Here is a 17,847-nt window from a genome sequence, read left to right as displayed (position 1 = left end):
TGATCATTAGAGAAATGCAAATCAAAACCACAATGAAATACCATCTCACACCAGAATGTCTATTATTAAAAATAACAAAATAACAGAACTAGCAAAATTGTGGCAAAAAAGAAACATTTTTACACCATTGGTGGGAGTGTAAATTAGTTCAACCATTGTAGAAGACAGTGTGATGATTCCTCAAAGACCTAGAGACAGAAATATCATTCAACCCAGCAATCCCATTACTGAGTATACACCCAAAGGGATATAAATCATTCTGTTATAAAGACACATGCACATGTCTGTTCACTGAAGCACTATTCACAATAGCAAAGACATGGAATCAAGCTAAATGCCCATCAATGATAGACTGGATAAGGAAAATGTGGTACATACATGATGGAATACTATGCAGCCATAAAAAGGAACGAGATCATGTTCTTTGCAGGAACATGGATGGAGCTGGAGACCATTATGCTTAGCAAACTAATGCAGGAACAGACAACCAAACACCACATGTTCTCACTTATAAGTGGGAGCTGAATGATGAGAACACATGGATACACAGTGGGCAACAGCACACACTGGGGCCTGTTGGAGGGTGGGGGATGGGAAGAGGGAGAGGATCAGGAAGAATGGCTAGTGGATGCTGAGCTTAATACCTGGGTGATGAGATGATCTGTGCAGCAAACCACCATGGCAAGTGTTTACCTATGCAACAAACCTGCACATCCTGCACATGTATCCCTGAACTTAAAGTAAAAGTTGGAAATAAATAAATGTGTATATATATACATACACATATATACACATATATACATATATACGTATATATACTATATGTACATATATACATATATACGTATATATATACATATATATACATATATACATATATACGTATATATATACATATATATACATATATACATATATACGTATATATATACATATATATACATATATATATATTCATGTTCTGATATTCAAAGAAACTAATTTGCCCAGTGCCTCACAGCTAGAAATTTAAAGATAATGAAGAGCCAGGATTTATCCTCAAGTTTATTTAAACCTAAGCTATCTTTTAAAGAATAAAACAAAATATTTTGCACATTGCCTGTTTCAAACACACACACAATATATATGAAACATATAAGCATAATATCATATATCTATATTCATCTATCTACCTATCTATCCATATCCATATACATGTAATCGTTCACAGCTCATTTATTCTGACCTTGAGAAAACAAAGAAGGTGATATTTTACTTCTCAACCAAACTGAGAAAAGAAGTGCCTTCTTTTGATTTAGATTCATTGTACTTGAAGCCTTCTGTAACTTTGGAGCATCAGGATACCATGAGGTCAGGGAACTCCTGTTATTGTTGAAAAATAAATCAGGGGCTCTAAATTACAGGAAGCAAAATCAAGACAGTTCTCTCTCTCTCTCTCTTTTTGTTTTTTTTTTTTTTTTTTTGAGACGGAGTCTCGCTCTGTTGCCAGGCTGGCGAGAAGTCGTGCGATCTCAGCTCACTGCAACCCCTGCCTCCTGGGTTCAAGTGATTCTCCTGCCTCAGCCTCCTAAGTAGCTGGGACTACAGGCATACACCACCACATCCAGTTAATTTTTTTGTATTTTTCCTAGAGACAGGGTTTCACCATGTTGGCCAGGATGGTCTCCATCTCCTGACGTCATGATCTGCCCACCTCGGCCTCCCAAAGTGCTGGGATTACAGACTTGAGCCACCGCACCCGGCCAAGACTGTTCTTTAATTCGATTAATCAGATTGGACAGGCTGCATAGTCATTTTTACCTGACATAGAAACAAGATGAAGACTATCACAAACTGCAGGCAGATTAGAAAGGCCTAGGAGATGTGGGGTTTGCCTGAGCAGGTCTGATTGCTAAGAATAAAGCCTGTGGCCTGCTTTCTGTCCTCCTGCCCCTTCTTCTCTATCTCTTTCCTTCTTTATTTAATGCAGCCTCAGAGGAAAGTTATGCAGAATAAAATAAGTGTTAAAAGAAAAATGCAAAATTATACTTTGACTTTCTTTTTAAGATTGAAATTATTTCTTTGTAACATAAATTCCAAGTATCATATTTTACAAATACTGTTGGGTAACTATAGTAACTTAGTAAATGAAATATGCAAAGCTTAAGGTTGTAAGTCTAGGGAAGGCATTAGAATAAATATGCCAGCATCTTCAGACCTTACGGCTAGGACACTACTGCTTCCTTGTGGCTCAACTTTAGAATGACAAGTTTTGACTACTGCAAGTTTCTTCAAATCATAGGGGCTTCCTTTTGGGTTTGTTTTTCCTTCCAACTTTTAGGTTCAGAGGGTACCTGTGCAGGTTTGTTATGTGGGTAAATTGCGTGTCACTGGAGTTTGGTGTACAAATGATTTCATCATCCAGGTAGTGACCATAGTACCAGACAGGCAGTTTTTCAATCCCATCCTCCAACCTCAAGTAGGCCCCAGTGTCTATTGTTCTCCTCTTTGTGTCCCTGTGTACTCAATGTTTACCTCCCACTTATAAATAAGAACATGCACGATTTGGTTTTCTGTTCCTGTATTAGTTCATTTAGGATAATGGCCACCAGCTGCATCCATGTTGCTCCAAAAGCCATGATTTTATTCTTTTTGATGGCAGCATAGTATTCTATGGTGTATATATACCACATTTTCTTTTTCCAGTCCACTGTTAATGGGCATCTAGGTTGATTCCATGTCTTTGCTATTGTGAAAAGCACTGTGATGAACATATGCATACATATGTCTTTATGGTCAAATCAGAGTTTTGACTGCCAATTTTAAGCAGCTCACCAAACCCATGGCTTGGGATGCAGACAGAGTTGTTACAGATCTCAGAGAAACGTCAGCAGAACAGCAGTCTTTGTCAGAGACACAACCATATTCAGCCAGGTTTTTCATTCAGATCTTCCAGGTTTTGGAGCAGAGAGGCTGAAGAAAAGATTTAAATAACAAGAAAACCTGAAGTTGAGCAGCACCTAAAGATCAGTGAGCAGCTCCAACATGATTGTACAGAAGAGCTAACAGGCACTGGAAGTCTAGAGAACAGGCAGAGATACCCCCTGCGCTGTGTAAAATTATGAAAAATGTATCCATGAGGTAAGATTTGATACATACACATAAATGATCAAAATCTGTCATTCATTGTCTGTTTGACAGTGAATAAGTTTCTTCGCCTTCTATTACTCAGTTGCCTTATTTATAGAACACTAACAATCATAGTAACTACTCAGTGAATTTTCACAATGGTTAAATAGTGATAATAATAAAAAAATAACGTGATTGAATCCTTACCATGTGCCATACGCTATTTTAAGTGTTTTACACTGATTATCTCATTTCTTCTCACAAAAAGTATAAGACCATATAAAGCTCTTAGCTAATATTATGTCAGTAGTTTGTACTCAATAAATTATCATTTAAAAGTCTGTAAAGCTTTCTCTATATCTCAACGAAGTAGGGAAAACACATTTTTTAAGCAGCTCAGCCAACAACAATTGTTTTCCAGGCACTGTATTGGGCCCTGGGTATATAAAGATGAGTAGGAGAGAGTCTCTGCCTTTAAGACACTCACACTGTAATGAGGAATAAAGTTATACTGACAGCTGTAATGCAGTATAGTAAGTTATACTCTACCAGTGTGACAAGATTGCTATGGGAGTTCAGAGGAGGAAAAATTCAAGCTGTATCAAGTGGTCAGGGAAATAGTTACAGGAAAGATACCATTTGACCCTGCCTTATCTAGAGAAGCAAGTCTTAGAACGAGGAGTGGCAGAAGTCTTCCCGGCAGAGGAACCAGTTTAGTAAAGGAAGAGAGATGTGAACAGGTAGCATTTGAGATTAAGATCATGGACTCTGGAGCCAAAGAGGGTTAAATTTGAATCCCAACTCTGCTCCTCGCCTGCCGTGACCTTGGGAAAGCTATTTCTCTTTGTTTCTTTGCCTGGAAAATGGCTTTGACAATTGTTCTCCATGTTAGGTTGGTTGTGAGGATTAAATGAGATGTTCACATAACATTTAGATATTGTCTAGCCCATTAGTGCTGTGTTATTATTAATATATTTCCCTCTGTCTAGGTTCTCATCAGTTGAAAAAACTGAACTATCTGTTAATTATCCGCTTTTTTCTTCTTTGGCAAGCAGAATAAACCACATTAAATGCACACATCAATTGTAAGAAGCAGCTGAATCTCAGAAACACCAAAGTATGAAAAGTGTGCATCTTCAAATCAAGGAAAGCATATTATCATCATTATGAGGACCAGTCTGCCAAGAATCTTTCATAGGATGCTGAATATTTAGATGTGATCCTACTGTTAAAATCTTTCCTTTCTTGGTGGTTTCTAGATACTTTGTAGCTCCTAAATCATGCATTAAGTTTAGTGTGTAGTTAGTTGTGTCTGTCTCCCCTATTAATATGTGGTCTCTGTGTAATATGTCCCCAGCACATCGTGGGTAATCCATAGACTGTGAAATTAAATGGAATCAGACCAAGCTGGGGGTGGTATAGAGTGAGAGGTGACCGTAGGGCCCCAGGCCCGAACTCAGAAGAATGGGCCGTAAGCTTGGTGCCAAATGAATGCAACAAGCAGTTTGTTGTTGTTGTTGTTGTTGTTGTTGTTGGTTTTTGATTTTTGTTTAGTTTTTTGTTTGTTTGTTTTTTGAGACGGAGTTTCACTCTGTGGCCCAGGCTGGAGTGTGATGTCTTGATCTCAGCTCACTGCAACCTCCGCCTTATGGGTTCAATTGATGCTCCTGCCTCAACCTCCTGAGTAGCTGGGATTACAGGTGTCTGCCACCACACCCGGCTAATTTTTGTATTTTTAGTAGAGATGGGTTTTCACCATGTTGGTCAGGCTGGTCTCGAACTCCTGACCTTGTGAGCCGCCTGCCTCAGCCTCCCCAAGTTGGATTTGCTCTAGTCCCGGGCTTCTCTGCCAGGGAAAATTGTTCTGATGGTGTTTGGCCCCTCCAAGCCTGTCTCTAGTGGGATGGGGAAGTCAGCTTCGGCTTCGGTGCCCAGAAGCTGTGAGCCTCTCCAGTCTGCTGCCTCCTTGGCTTTGGGTCCTCTTTCTGTGTGGCATTCTCTACCTCCACAATGACACTGAAATTGTGTCCTGTGGGAGAAGCAGCTATGAGGCCATTGAGCATCATTACCCAGAGGACGGGATGACTAGGGAGTGATGTTCTGCCTGGCGTTCCAGGGTCTCCTTACTGCAAGTTGGCGCTTGTCCCTTCAGGCCCCAGCAGCTTCTCCCTCCTCTGACAGATCACAGAAAGCTTAGTTGACAGGAGTTTGAGGAAGCAGCTCCCCAGTGTCTGAGCCCAGGAACAATTGCTGAAGGCAAGGATGGCCTGTGCTTTACTTCCCTCACCTACAGACTTTTGAAGAAACTAGCCAGACGCCCACCTTGTTTTCGGCTTCCTCTCAGCAGAAATATCAGAAATGCAGAAAAGGAGGCAGACACCCTTGAGGCTTTCCTAGTGAGCTCCAGCCTGACTGCTGGAGTCAATTAAATGCACAAACTGCCCTTGGCCTCATTCACTGCAACTGCTCAGCAGCTAGTGCGGAGAATATTCTGGATTTAGAGAATATTTGTTGATTGGTACAGGAGAGGGATCTGAACAGTCAAAACTCTGAGCTATATGCATTGAAAACACATAACTCAGTATTTGAGTTAAACATACATGGAATTTTATTATCGGGGTGTTTGGACAGAATAGGCTTCTCTTTCCCATAATTGTTCATATCACCTTTCTACTGCTGTATTGTAACAACCACCTCTCTGTTGACCTCCATACCTGATTCATATGCTTATTTACTGCATGGCTCACCCAAACGTTACTGTTAACTACAAAGTAGCTTCTCAAGGACAGGGACCAGTCTCCTCCAGTTATTTTATTCCCAACTTGTATCTTAGTGCTCAAGACATGGGTGTTTAATAAATATTTACAAAATATTAGTGTTACCATCAACATCGTGATCTCTAGTCATTATTGTTTTATGCCTGACACCTGCTCCACAGAGGATACCTTGATTGTTCTTTTTTTTTTTTTTTAAACCAAACCTCATACCTCCTCCTGATGGTACCTCACTTCCTATTTTGGAAAGACTGAAACGATTAAGCATGCATGAGCAGTCATGGACCTCTAGTCTTCATTGAAACATTACTATCTTACTTAGATTTTCAGAGATTTTAAGCATTTTAATAGAACTTATCAAATATTTTCTCTCATCTTTGCTGCCCAACTTTTCAAGCGGATGTCCAAGCATGCTGACATCCTTTCCTACCCATCAGCTCCTTTTTTGAACCTCACTTTCTCCTGTAAGCTGGCTTCCATCTGTCCTCCTCTTCAGGAATCATACACTTTTTCTGCACCAAAATCTTCTTGATAAATTGTAACTACCCCTTTCTCCTTTTATTTCTTTACTTGCTTAAATATTATGAAATTGCACTTTCCTAGCTCTCCCTCATTCTTATAATCATTTTTCTCTGCTTAATAGGTCCTGCTATCGCAGTGGTAGAAGACTCAAGCCAGGACTTTTAGAGCTTGTAGGTGCTGAGGTAATCAGGAATGCTTTCACCAATATTCCAGTCCTCTGTCTGAGCACACGGTGAGACGGAACTTCTCAGCTGCCTCAAAGGTAAGTGTAGCTAAATATCTAGTTTGGGCCAACGGAAAGTGAGTGGCGGTGATGTGTCAGTTCAAGGCAAAAGTTTTTAAAACAGTGTGTGATTCATCATGTTTCTTTTTCTGTATCTCGACAATGCTGAAACATGAAGGAGGAGGCTCCCTCGGCCTGGTTACCTGGGTGGAGATGATACAGAGCAAAGCCCTTCCTCCAAGCCTATCTAGAGAGGACATGTCATGTGAGTAAAAAAAACTTTCCGATTTTCGGTCACTGAAATTTAAAGGTTGTGTCAGGGATTCCCAAGACCATTCTTAGGCTCAGTTATTCTCTAGAAAGACTCACATGACTCAGAAACCATCGTAATTACAGTTGCGGTTTATTACAAGGAAAGGGTACAAATCAAAACGAACAAAGGGAAAGGGCACATCTCGCCAAATCCAGGAGAAACCAGGTGCAAGTTTCCAGGTGTCCTTGTCCAGCAGAATCGCACAGGAATACTCTTAATTCTCCCGGCAGTGATGTGTGGCAACATGTGAAATACTGCCAAACAGGGAGGCTCACCTAAGCCTTGAGGTCTAGACTTTTAATTGGAGGTCAGTCCCATAGGCATGTACATATGAATGACCTCAGTTACTCAGACTCAAGTCCCCTCCAGATTAAAAAGAGGCATTCACCTTAAAGATAATCTTGTCTGGTCAAACTGGTACAGGATGGCCCAAAGCCTCAGATGTACAAAAACACTCTTATCAGGCAGAATGTTCCAAGGGTTTAGGAGTTATCTTCTAGGAGCAATCCAAGAACCAATGCTGAAGACAAGCCTTTCTTTGGAATATGCAGAGTATGAAAAACCTAGGCCTACAGAGTTTATTCTTTCCTGCCCAGGGAGTTGATTTTGGGGGTCATACAGCCTCTTCTGATTGTTATAGAAACCCAAGTCATTTCCAGTTTTGAAACACTCATTATACTAAAAAATGAAGAAATGTCCAAACAGAACTATAAAGAAAGGTGAAATAATGTAAATATTTACATTTAGTAAAATGAAACTTTGGAAATAAGGCTTTTGGAGACATATAAACACTGAAGGAATTCATTACCTGGAGATCAACACTGTAAGAAATCTTAGGGAGAGTCCTTCAGGGAGAAGGAAAATGACACCAGATGGAAATCTGGATCTACACAAAGAAGTGAAGAGCCCCACACATGATACTTACAAAGGTAATTACAAAAGACTTGGTATTCTTTTTAAAAATCTTTTTATTTTAATGATAATTGACTATTTAAAGAGAAAATAGTAATATATTTTGGGGTTTATGCCATATGACAACAATAATAGCACAAAGGCTGTTGGGATAAATGGAAGCATATTGTTGTAATATTTTTACATTATAAATAAAGTCTACTTGAAGGTAGACTCTAATAAGTTAAAGATATAAGCTATAAACCATAAAGCAGCCTCTAAAGTAACACAGACGTAGTTATACCTAATAACCCAACAAAGGAGATCAAATGGTATCACAAAAATACTCATACAAAGATGCAGGAAAAACAGGAACAAGGGAACAAAGAATAGCTAAGACAAATACAAAACAAAGAGCGAAATGAGAGTGAAAAACCTAAATGTCAACTAAATATCTCAATTAGAGGACAGAGATAACCAGATTTGATTTTTTAAAAACAAGGAAACCTAACTGTATGCTGCCTCATAAGAAACCCACTTTAAATATAATACCACAAGGATGTCAAAAGAAAAGTGATGGAAAAAGATATTCCGTGCTGACACTAATCAAAATAAAGTTGAAGTGACTTTATTAATATCAGAGGGAGTAGATTCAGGAGCAAAGAAAATTACCAAGGCTAAAGAAGGTCATCTCATAATGATAAAAGGGTCAATTCATAAGAAAAGCATCTGTGCATCTGACAAAATATATGTCACAAAGACAGAGAACTAAGAAGAAATAGACAAAATCATAATTTTAGTTGCAGATTTAAATACCCCTTCAATAATTGATACAAGTAGACCAAAAATCAGTAAGTGAATAGAAGATTTGAAAAACACTATGAATCAACTTGACATAATTGAAATTTATGTAAATCTCCACCCAACAACAGTTTAATACACATTCTTTTCAAGTATACATGGAATATTTTCTGAGAGAGACCACATTCTGGGCTATAAATCATGTCTCAATAAAATTTTTAAAATTCAAGTCATAAAAATATTTTATCTGATTATTAAGCAATTAAATTATAAATCAATGGCAAAAAGATATCTGGAAAAATCTTCAAACTTTGGAAACTAACTAACGTATATCTCAATAATTTAAAGATCAAAGAAGAAATCAAAAAGGAAAATTAGAAGGCATTTTGAACTAGATACAAATGGAAACAATATTTTGAAACTTGTGAGATGCAGCTAAGTCCCACAAATTTCCCATCAATTTAGAGGGAAATGTATAGGATTAAATGTCTGCATAAGAAATTAAAGGTCTAAACTCAGTGCTTCTACTGTAAGAAGCTAGCAAATTAAGATCCAATAAAACCAAAGTAAGCAGAAGAAATAATAAATATAAAAATTATAACGGATATCATTGGAATAGAAAAAGAGAAATTAGTGAAGTCAAAAGCTGATCCTTTGAGATGAATAAAACTGATAAATCTCTAATCAGACTGATCAGAAAAAAGAGATGGAGGGAGAGAGATGGATAGAGAAAGGAGACATGACATTTCCAGTGTCAAGATGAGAAAGGTGACTTTACTACAAATTGTATAGATATGAAAAAACTAATAAGGGAATTTTGAGAAAAGATTTATTTTAATAAATTTGAAAATGGATAAGAAATCGACATATTTCTTGAAAGATACAAACTACTAAAGCTCACTCAAGAAGAAATAGATAACTTGAATAGCCCTATTAAATATTTAAATTAAAGAAATAATTTCTAGTTAAAACCTTTCTATAAAGAAAAATTTAGGCCCATATGGCTTTACTAATGACTTCCACATTTAAATAATAAATAATAAAAAATAAACAACAACTTCTGGAATATTAGGAGGAAGGAATACTTCTCAATTAATTTTGTGATGCCACGATTATTATGATGCCAAAAATCGGACTATGACATCATAAGAAAAAACCAGAGAGCAATATCATTCATAAACATAGATGCAAAAATTTTAATAAAATTTTATCAAGCAAATTTCATGATATATAAAGAAAATAACACATTATAACTAAGTGGGGTTTACTCTAAGAATGCAACATTGGTTTAACATTAAAAAATTAATATTATATACCATATTAACAGAATAAAGAAGAAAAAATCTTAATATGTACAGAAAAAGCATTTGACAAAATCTAAAATCTATAATATCCCCAATGAGCAAATTTTGGCAAAGTGGGAATATAGGGAAACTTGTTCAACCTGACAAAGGAGATCCATAAAAAAATCTACAGCTAACATAATACTTCATAGTAAAAGACTGAAAGCAGTCTCTTTAGGATTTGGAACAAGGAAAGAAATCTGCTCTCACCACTTCTATTAAACATTGTACTACAGATTCTAGCCAGTACAATTAGGACAATAAAAGAGACAAAAGGCTTCCAGACTGGAAAGGAAAAATTAAAACTGTGCTTATTCATAGACAACATGATCATATATGTAGAATATTCATAAAACAACTTCCACTAGAACTAATATATGAGTTTAGCAAGGTTGCAGAATAGAAAATTCAACATACAAACTAGATGTAGATAGTCAAATACTAGGAACAACCAAAACTTAAAATTAAAAGGGAAAAATACAATTTACAATAGCATCAAGAAATATTAAATGCTTAGGTATAAATCTAACGAAAGATGTGCAAGATTGTACATTGAAAACTATGAAATACAGCTTAAAGAAGCTAAGGGGGATATTACCGCTGACCCCATAGAAATATAAATAACCATCAGAGATTATTATGAACACCTTTATGCACATAAACTAGAAAATCTAGAAGAAATGGATGAATTCCTGGACACATACACCCTCCCAAGACTGAACCAGGAAGAAATTGAATCCCTGAACAGACCAATAATGATCTCCAAAATCGAGTCAGTAATAAATAGCCTACCAACTTTAAAAAGCCCAGGACCAGGTAGAATCACAGCTGAATTCTACCAGAGATACAAAGAAGAGCTGGTACCAAGAAAACTATTCCAAAAAATTGAGGAGGAGGGACTCCTCTCCAATCATTCTATAAAGCCAGCATCATCCTGATACCAAAACCTGGAGGACACAGTATAAAAAAAAAAAAGAAAGAAAGAAAACTTCAGGCCAATATCCTTGATGAACATCAGTGCAAAAACTCTCAACAAAATAACTGGTAAACCTAATCCAGCAGCATATCAAAAAGCTTAACCACCATGATCAAGTAGGCTTCATCCCTGAGATACAAGGTTGGTTCAACATATACAATTCAACAAATGTGACTCATCACGTAAACAGAACTAAAGACAAAAAGCACATGATTATCTCAATAGATGCAGAAAAGGCTTTCTTTATAAAATTCAACCCCCTTTCATGTTAAAAACTCTCAACAAACTAGGTATTGAAGGAACATACCTCAAAATAATAAGAGCCATCTATAACAAACCCACAGCTAACATCATACTGAATAGCCAAAAGCTAGAAGCATTCCCCTTGAAAACTGGCACAAGGATACCCTCTCTCACCACTCTATTCAACGTAGTATTGGAAGTCCTGACAAGAGCAATCAGGCAAGAGAAAGAAATAAAGGGCATCCAAATAGGTAGAGAGGAAGTCAAATGATCTTTGTTTGCAGATGACATAATCCTATATTTAGAAAACCCTATAGTCTTGGCCCAAAAGCTCCTTCAGCTGATAATTTCAGCAATGTTTCAGAATACAAAATCAATGTGCAAAAATCAGTAGCATTTCTGTACACCAATAACAGCCAACCTGAGAGCCAAATGAGGAACACAATCCCATTCACAATTGCCACAAAAAGAATGAAATACCTAGGAATACAGCTAACCAGGGAGGTGAAAGATCTCTACAATGTGAATTACAAAATACTGCTCAAAGAAATCAGAGATGACACAAACAAATGGAAAAACATTCCATGGTCATGGATAGGAAGAATCAATATTATTATGGCCGCACTGCCTAAAGTAATTTACAGATTCATTGCTATTCCTATTAAACTTCCAATGACATTCTTCACAAAATAGAAAAAATGGTTTTAAAATATATGTGGAACCAAAAAAGTGCCCATATAGCCAGGGCAATCCTAAGCAAAAAGAATAAAGCTGGAGGCATCACATTACCCAATTTTGAACTATACTACAGGACTATAGTAACCAAAGCAGCTTGGTACTGGTACAAAAACAGACACATAAACCAATAGAACAGAGTAGAGAACTCAAAAATAAGGCCACACACCTACAACTATCTGATCTTCAACAAAGCTGACAAAAACAAGCAATGAGGAAAAAACTGTCTATTCAATAATGGTGCTGGGACAACTGGCTAGTCATATGCAGAAGATTGAAACTGAACCCCTCCCTTACATATACAAAAATTACCTCAAGATTTATTAAAGACTTAAATGTAAAACCCAAAACTATAAAAGCCTTGTATTACAACCTACACAATACCATTCTGGACATAGGAACCGGGCAATGATTTCATGACAAAAATGCCAAAAGCAATTGCAATCAAAGCAAAAATTGACAAATGGGATCTAATTAAACTAAAGAGCTTCTATACCACAAAAGAAACTATCAACAGAGTAAACAGACAACTGACAGAATGGGAGAAAATATTTGCAAACTATGCATCTGACAAACGTCTAATGCAGTATCTGTAAGGAACTTAAACAAATTTACAAGAAAACAAACAATCCCATTAAAAAGTGGGCAAGGGACATGAACAGACATGTCTCAAAAGAAGACATACATGCAGCCAAGAATTATGTGAAAAAAAGCTCAACATCACTGATCATTAGAGAAATGTGAATAAAAACCACAATGAGACACCATCTTACACCAGACAGAATGACTATTATTAAAAAGTCAAAACATAACTGATGCTGGCAAGGTTGTGGAGAAAAAGGAATGCTTATTCACTATTGGTGGGAGTGTAAATTCATTCAACCACTCTGGAAGAAAGTGTGGCAATTACTCAAAGACCTAAAAACAGAAATACCATTCAACCTAGCAATCTCATTACTGGGTATATAACCAAAGGAATATAAATTGTTCTAGTGTAAAGACATATGCATGCATATGTTCATTGCATCACTATTCAAAATAACAAAGACATGAAATCAACCTAAACACCCATCGATGATAGACTGGATAAAGAAAATGTGGTACATACACACCATGATACTATGCAGCCATAAAAAAAGAACTAGATCATGTCCTTTGCAGTAACATAAATGGAACTGGAAGCCATTATCCTTAGCAAACTAACACAGGAACAGAAAACCAAATTCCACATGTTCTTACTTACAAGTGGGAGCCAAGTGGTGAGAACACATGGACACATACAGGGAAACAACACACACTGGGGCCTAACAGAGGGTGAAGGGTGGGAGGAGGGAGAGGATCAGGGAAAATAACTAATGGCTACTAGGCTTAATATCTGGGTGATGAAACAATCTGTACAGCAAACCTCCCATGACACAAGTTTATCCACATAACAAACCTACACGTGTACCCCTGAACTTAAAAGTTACATTTTAAAAAGAGCTAGAGATATACATTAATGCATAAAAAAGCTCAATATTAAAATGTTAAGATGCCAGTGCCCCCCAGTTTGATTTATAGATTCAATACAATTGTAATCAAAATCCCAGGAGGCCTTTATGTAGAAATTGACAAGAAGATTCTAAAATTCCCATAGAAATGTAAATTATCTAGAATAGCCAATACAACTTGAAACAGAACAAAGTCAAAGTTCTTACACTGCCTGACTTCAAGACATTGTAAAGCTATAACAATTAAGACAATGCAGTATTGATATAAAGACAGAAAAATAGACAAATAGAACAGATAAAAAGTCTAGAAATAGACTCATGAATATATGGTCAATTGTTTTTCAACAAAAGTACATAGGCAGTTGGGGAGAAGAGATTGTCTTGTAAAAAAATGTGCAGGACTAATTGAATATCAACAAGGGAGAACTTCTATCTATGATATGTTTCACACCACTTCAAAAATTAATTCAAAATGAATCATAGAACTAAAAGTAAAGCCTAAAAAATCTGAAATTATGAAACTTCTAAAAGAAAACCTTAGAAAAATACTTGGCGACCTTGGGATAGGCAAAGATTTCTAAAAGGAAAAATTGATACATTGAACTTTATCGAAATTAAAGATTTTCCTCTTCCTAAAAAACAGAGAGAAACAATTGCAATTCACATATATGATTAAGGAATTGAATCCAGAATAAACAAACACCCAAAACTTAATCTATTATTATAATACAAGAAACCCAATTATAAAATGGGTAAAATATTTGTTCAGACATTTCATCAAAGATATATGGCTTGGGACTGGACGTGGTGGCTCATGCCTGTAATCCCAACACTTTGGGAGGCCTACGCGAATGGATCACCTGAGGTCGGGAGTTCGGGACGATCCTGGCCCACATAGTGAAACCCAGCTCTAATAAAAATACAAAAATTAGCCCTGGGCATGGTGACGTGCACCTGTAATCCCGGCTACTCAGGAGGCTGAGGCAGGAGAATTGCTTGAGCTGGGGAGGTGAATGTTGCAGTGAGCCAAGATCGAGCCATTGCACTCAACCTAGGCAACAAGCGTGAAACTTTGCCTTAAAAAAAAAAAAGATGCATGGCTTGCAAATGAAAAGATGCTTAACACAATTCATTATTAGGGAAATGCAAATTAAAACCATGAGACAACACTACACACCTATTAGGATATTTAAAATTAGAAATAATGTCCATACCAAATTCTGGTAAAAATATAGAGCAACTTGAAATCTCATACACTGGTAGTAGGAATGTAAAATGGTACTGCAACTTTAGAAAACAGTTTGACAGTTTATTAATTTTTTAAATATACAACCCCTACCATATGTCCCAGCCATTCCACTCCTATTTACCCAAAAGAAACAAAGCATATATCTATACAAAAATTTGTGAATGGATGTTCATAGCCACTTTATTTGTAATAGCCCCAAACTGAAAATAACCAAAATGTCCATCAACAGGTAAATGGAAAAACAAATGGTAGTATATGTATATGTAGTGATGTGAACGGTACCCCTCCCCAACAGATGTTCACTCAGAACCTGTAAATGTGACTTTATTTGGGAAAATGGTCTTTGCAAATATAACTAAGTTAAGGATATCAAGATAAGATCATCCTAGATTAGGATGAGACCTAAGTCTAATGACAAGAGTCTTTAGAAGAGAAGGGAAAAGACACATCAGAAGAGAAGGTGATGGGAAGACAGAGATAGAGACTGAAATAAGGCATTACAAACAAACGAACTACACAGATTGTCTGCAGCCAGTAAAAGCTAAAAGAGAAGCTTGGAACCCATTCTCCCTGAAAGCCTTTAGAAGAAACGAACCCTGTCGACACCTTGATTTCAGACTTCTGGCCTCCAGAACTGTGAGGGAATACATTTTTGTTGTTAAAGCCACCAATTTTGTGGCAATTTGTTATGGCAGCCCTATGAAATGAATACACCACATGATGGAATACTACTCAGCAATGAAAATGAATGAAATGAATGCTGTACATAATAACAGGAATCTCAAAATAATTATTCTGAATGAAAGAACCTGTACCATAAAAAGTACACAGTGTATAATTTTATTTAAATAAAATTCTAGAAAATACATAACATTCTATTAATAGAATAAGAGAAAGCAAATCCATGGTTGCTTCAGGATGGGAGGGTCAGAATGGCAGAGAGGGTTAAGATGACAGATTACCAAGGGGCCCAAGGAAACTTTTGAATTCATGGATATTTTCATTATCTTGTTTCTGTTGATAATTTCATGGGTGTATATGCATGCCCAAAATTAACAAGTATGTGTCTTTTATTGCATGTCAATTATACCTCAATAAAGTTCTTGAAAATATAGTCTAAATTTAGTCTTTTGTTGGGGGGCCATGTAACAACTTAGCTATTTTAGATGATATCATGGCAGCAGAGGGGTGCCTCTCCTCTGTAGGATGCCCTTGTATCCTCATCACTGGCCTGGATAATAATGCGATGGCTTCCCACCCAGGGGAAATGTCACTATGTAGTATTTATTGGCTCATTTATTCTACATACATTTGAGTTCCTTCTATTTTTCAAATATAGTTCTTGGTAGTGTAAATACAATCAATAATGATTAAGACAAAATCCCTCATGAAGCTTACATTCCATGAGATGAATCAGACAAACAAAACTATTAGGTATTTATCATGTCCAGTGGGGATTTAAAAATTACAAATCAGAGTAAAGGGCAAGTGGTGGCAGCTGCTGCTTTAGAGAGGGGTTATAAGAAGATCTCTCTGAGGATATGTCATTTGAGTGAGGGAGCCAAAACCTTGAGACAGAAGTGCACATCTGGCACACCGGAGGGAAAGGAAGCTAGTGTGACTAAAGCAGAATGGACAGGTGGAGTGGGCAGGAATGATGTCCAAGGGGTAGGCCTGGACATGGAAGGACTGTGTGCTTTGTCCTAAGCATGATGCAGAGGGAACACAGGGTTTTGAGGAAGGCTGTGATGTGATCTATATGTGTTTTATGTATTTGTTTGTTTATTTATTTATTTTACAAGAGACACATTTTATGTATAAAGATACAGATGGATCGAAAGTACAAGGACCAAAAAAGATACCATGCAAACACTAACTACAACAACAATAAAGCTGTTATGGTTATATTAATATCAGACAAAGTAGTCACTTTTTTTTCAACTTTTATTTTAGATACAGGGGATACATGTGCAGGTTGGTTACATGGGTATATTTCATTCAGGTAGTGAGCTTAGTACCCAATAGGTAGTTTTCCAGCCCATATGCACCTCTGTCTTATAGGGGGAGCCAGCCCCCAATATTTCAACGTAACAGTTCTTTTTTATTTTCCCTAAGTGTCGGCCTGTCTGAGAAATAAAGAGAAAGAGTACAAAAGAAAGAAATTTTACATCTGGGTCTCCAGGGGTGACATCACATGTCAGCAGGTTCCATGATGCCTGAGCCACAAAACCAGCAAGTTTTTATTAGCGATTTTCAAAGGTGTGGGAGTGTATGAATAGGCTGTGGGTCACAGAGATCACATGCTTCAAAGGCAATAAAATATCACAAGGCAAATGGGGGGCAGAGCAAGATCACAAGGTCAGGGCAAAATTAGAATTATTAATGAGGTTTCATGTCCTGCTGGGCACACATTGTCATTGATAAACATCTTAACAGGAAACAGGGTTCAAGAGCAGACAACCGGTCTGACTAGAATTCGCCAGGCTGGAATTTCCTAATCTTAGCAAGCCTGGGGGCGCTGCAGGAGACCAGGGAGTATTTCATCCCTTATCTACAACTGCATAAGACAGACACTCCCAGAGCGGCCATTTTAGGGACTCCCCCTGGGAATGCCTTCGTTTTCCCAGAGTTATTCCTTGCTGAGAAAAGAATTCCGCGATATTTCCTATTCACTTTCTGAAAGAAGAGAAATATGACTCGGTTCTTCCCGGCCCCGCAGACAGTCAGACTTTATGGTTATCTCCCTTGTTCCCTGAAAATTGCTGTTATCCTGTTCTTTTAGGATGCCCAGATTTCATATTGTTCAAGCACACATGTTTTACAAACAATTTGCCCAGATAACGAAATCATCACAGGGTCCTGAGGCAACATACATCCTCATCTTATGAAGATGATGGGATTAAGAGATTAAAGTAAAGACAGGCATAGGAAATTATAAGAGTATTGATTGGGTAAGTGATAAGTGTCCATGAAATCTTCACAATTTATGTTCAGAGATTGCAGTAAAGACAGGTGTAAGAAATTACAAAAGTATTAATTTGGGGAACTAACAAATGTCCATGAAATCTTCACAATTTATGTTCTGCTGTGGTTTCAGCCAGTCCCTCTGTTTGGGGTCCCTGACTTCCCACAACACTGTCTCTTCCCACTCTAGTTGTCCCCAACATCTGTCATTCCCA

The sequence above is a fragment of the Pan troglodytes genome, chromosome 10 (genome assembly GCF_028858775.2).
Source record: "Pan troglodytes isolate AG18354 chromosome 10, NHGRI_mPanTro3-v2.0_pri, whole genome shotgun sequence".
Lineage (NCBI taxonomy): Eukaryota > Metazoa > Chordata > Mammalia > Primates > Hominidae > Pan > Pan troglodytes.
Note: the sequence above shows the minus strand (reverse complement) of the source record.